The sequence below is a fragment of the Macrobrachium rosenbergii genome, chromosome 51 (assembly GCF_040412425.1).
Source record: "Macrobrachium rosenbergii isolate ZJJX-2024 chromosome 51, ASM4041242v1, whole genome shotgun sequence".
Classification (NCBI taxonomy): Eukaryota; Metazoa; Arthropoda; class Malacostraca; order Decapoda; family Palaemonidae; genus Macrobrachium; species Macrobrachium rosenbergii.
In genome coordinates, this window is record NC_089791.1 from 72,205,477 (window position 1) to 72,209,586 (window position 4,110).

A 4,110-nucleotide genomic window follows, 5' to 3' on the forward strand; every position below is an offset into this window, starting at 1 on the left:
ATGTCCAACCAGTTATTGTTAATCATTATGTTTTCTGTATGTACCTGTCCTGTTTTGTGTAGAGAAATAGTTTGACCTCAGGTCACCTGCAAAATTTTCGTACCCGCGGTCTCGCCGTTGTTTACAAGAGAAACAAAACCAGGAAACCCCAAATAGGATTATAACAGGTTAAGGTCTTAGGAAGGAAAGGGTAGTCTATCCACAATCCACGAGTTACCCTCGAGAAACGGAGATATGTCAACGCTGTAAAGTGATTGTTGGGGGTCCCTTCGTTGGTTCACCTGTAAGTTATGACATTTAGTCCTAACAATTGAATTTTCATGTTTCTAACTATACTACTATGTAAACGAGTAAGTTCTAACGGGAATGTTTTGAATTAAACTATCTCCAATCTGACTTTTTTGCAAGACTGATCATTTTCTCCACCAAGACATCGTCTTTACAGCCAAGTGTTTTTCACAATTATCAAATTATGAACGTGACTGGTGCTGTTCGGACGACGTTAGGCGTAGGAGGGTGAGCCCATTATAGCAAGCGGCCAGCTGTAGCTTATCTAACAACTACCAACTCTAACCCAGTTCGATGCTGGTCTACTTTTAGTCTTGCCTGGCTTCTGATGACGTTTATGTACCTCTACAGTATAGATCATTTCTGACAGTAAACGCCCTCACATCACGAGAGATCTTTCTTATATATATAAATAGTATTTTGAAGGATACATTGTATTAACTGTGAGCTATAGTTGGCAGGTTTAGGCTATCCTACATAACAGGTGTTGACGTATATGACGATTATCCTTGAAAGGGCGCATTTTGTTTATCTATAAGGGATATCAATAGTAAAATTTTCTATGCATCTAGGAATTTAAACATATTTTGAATGTGCTTTGGCTAAGACTAAGATCTTGTGGGCTTTTGTCAATCAGAAATTTGAAGTATCGCTTTATTCATAATAAAATGTTTTACTTAGAGATACCTTTACTAGTAAATGACACGCAAATTACATTGAAATCTCTCTCTCTCTCTCTCTCTCTCTCTCTCTCTCTCTCTCTCTCTCTCTCTCTCTCTGGTGCACATGCATGCGCGCCCGCGCGCACCTACGAAAAACAGAAATATGTGAGTTGATATTGTTTTTTTATCTATTTATTTTTTTTTGACTGGTTTATGTTGCGCATGGAAAAAAGACTTGCTGGAAAATATGAACATAATGGCTGGCGCTCTAAATTGTCCCGATTGTCAGTGAAGTATCATAAGAAGTGAGTATTCTTAGATAGCATCAATGAGCGTCATGAGAAAAGGGAATGAAACTGAGATATAAAATAATGAGATTGCTGATCGAGAGCCAAAATTGCTGAAATTCAGAGTATGGTAGATGAGACAGTGATGGAACAATTAGAAGAAGAAAACTTGGGCAGATAAAGTCGGAGAAAAGAATTAATTTGTAGTAAGATGAACACACGCTTCCGGTAAAATCATTGAGATGAAATGTGAGGTTGCATACACCCCAAGATATTTCATTAATCGATATGAGGTCTGCCTCTGATAGAAATATGTAAATTTTGCTGATACAGCAGTAGAGATGCTGCAGTGTCCAGGGTGTATAACATGACAGATGGTGGTAACAAACAAACAAACAAACAAAAAATTCTGGAAAAGGAAACCACACAATGATTTGCCATGCTAACAGTACGGAAGATTGGTGTTCTGAACGCATGACTTGGCAAAACCAAGTAAAATACTGATTTCATTGCCCATTGTTAGCCCTTATTGAGAGCCATCTTCAGATATTTTTACAAATACAACTTTACTTTGCTTAATCTTGTGGTTTTAATTAGCATTTATTCTGGAGAAAGTCATAAAATTTTAACCCTTACCTCCCCATCTAGAAGCAAATCATTTACTACTGCCCTTCCATTTCAGCCAGAACCTGCCCTGTACCTCCTGTCATCCTAGTCAACAGTGTACAGTACACGACTTCCTAAAGAATAAAAAGATTGTGGGCTTACCGATATGCTTTACTGGTAAACTGGTGAATGATATTTGTCGTGTTCTTCCCATCATTTTCTGAATCCAGAAACTATCCGATACCTTCACAGTACTATCCAGTAACTAGTATTTCTTCTTAACCAGAGCCTTTGAAACTATTTAGAATTGATTTCCCTGAACCATTTAGAATAGTTACAGCTTATTTGCCGTTAGTAGTGTCGATTCAGTTAGGTGGATCCACCACGTAACTTCGAAAGAATTTGCGTTGCCATGCTTCATATCTAGTATGTTTCGTAGGGTCTTCCAAAAATGTGATGATGTGTAAGTTACCTTTTTATGGTTTCCTTCTTTCCCTTTGCAAAGTGATTTGACCTTCATCTCATTCATATGTGCCACTTTTCCTATTTGTGGTAATGCTCCCCAACAGCCTGTTTTCTTGCGTACAGTAACATTTTCCTCTCTTCATTACCATTCATGTGCTGATAATGTTACTCTGTACAAATATTTTTTCCCATTACTTTTCAGCCTTCGCTCACATTTCTTTATCAGTATTGGCTCAAGATTTAAAAGTACAACTGAGTATCATTCTTTAAGTGGCTTGGGCAAACTTTACTAGAATTCAAAAGTTTGAGAAAAACTACATTCCTCATTTTTTAACAACCTTCTATTAAGAATTTCGTTGATCATTCATATACATTTCCCATTAATATGAGCAAAGACGTAAAAATGACAAGCCTGCCTTGAATCTGTAGCATTAGTAATGGTTGTATGAAAGACATATCTGGCATACCCGTTAAATCTGGAATCTTTTGCCTGGGAAACTGCATTTCGTCCTTGAATTTGAGGCTTGTGTGCCTTTATACGCAGTGTTTTCTTATGGTCAGTAGAATGGGCTCTTACTCTTTTTAACAGAATTTACTGAAAACCCTATTGCTCATTTCCTAGGAATGCCGTTGCTCTGTCAGAATGTAAGATATTCAGACTTCTCTTTATATAAAACCTTTTATATCAATTCATTTCTCGCTATAATGTGGTTCGGATTCCACAATAAGCTGTAGGTCCCGTTGCTAAGTAACCAATTGGTTCTTAGCCACGTAAAATAAGTCTAATCCTTCGGGCCAGCCCTAGGAGAGCTGTTAATCAGCTCAGTGGTCTGGTAAAACTAAGGTATACATAACATATAAATAATATCCTCGCCTCCAACTGCTGGACTCATTTTAGTTGTCACTCTTGTACAAGTGTAGCCTTGGATGGTGTGAGCTCTCGAATTCACTGTAACAATTACTCACTCGTCTTAGCCTCTATATTTTTCAGCCAATGTTTTATTATTTTCTGTCTCAAAGTGAAAAAGTACGCCATTTAATGTTATTGTTCTTTTGAGTATTGCCTGTACTTGATTTTTAATTGAAAGCGGTAAATGCATTTCCATTTACGTTCGATTCTGTATGACAGTACCGACCATAGCAACATAAACCCCGTTGTCCCACACCTTTTTCTTCTCTTGGAGGGCGATTAATAGTTGACAGGTTAGGATACTTTGTCTTGCAGTGATTCTCTACGAAGAGTAGAGAATCACCAGGGATGTTCCGGGTAACAGGGAATGAAATCCTTTTTCTAAAGGAAACAATTTCTCAGTAGATTTTCTTCTTCCCGTTGAAAGTCGTCACATAATGGGCGAAGAGCTGTTCAAATTGTAGTGACTCTATATAACAATGCAACGCGCTTGTGTCTGTGTTTTTGTTCACAAAAAAAACATCGCTGATAATAACACAAACATCTGTTATGTAACGAATGAAATGAAGTGTACATAATCATTTTCCATAAGGAAATGAAATTTGTTGTAGGCTAGAGATCACTCCTGTGAAATTACCGGGTAACTAGAGCGTCGTAAGTTCGTAACCCAATATCTCCCTCTCTCAGTTTGGTCTGCGTCACTGACTGAAGCACCTGTGTCGTTTGTAACAACTAAATCATCCCAAGTGCCAGATCAGCTACTTTACGTCGAGTGTTAACCAGATAATCTAAGTTCTGAAGCTTTTGCTGTGACATAGCTTCTTTGCCACGAGTCAATCCCGGTCTTGGGACTAATCAGTTTTTAATAATTACTATAAAACAAACAGTCTCA

The 4,110-nt window shown here is 37.8% G+C and overlaps 1 long non-coding RNA gene across 1 annotated transcript in view; it reads right to left on the reverse strand.

Moving 5' to 3' along the window:
* Positions 1-1,126: 1,126 nt before the first annotated feature.
* The window catches only part of LOC136833483 (uncharacterized), a 13,588-nt gene continuing 10,604 nt past the window's right edge, over positions 1,127-4,110 (reverse strand). Inside the window, exon 3 of the long non-coding RNA XR_010851483.1 lies at positions 1,127-4,110. This exon is cut by the window's right edge and continues 2,140 nt beyond it. This is a non-coding gene — a long non-coding RNA (uncharacterized lncRNA).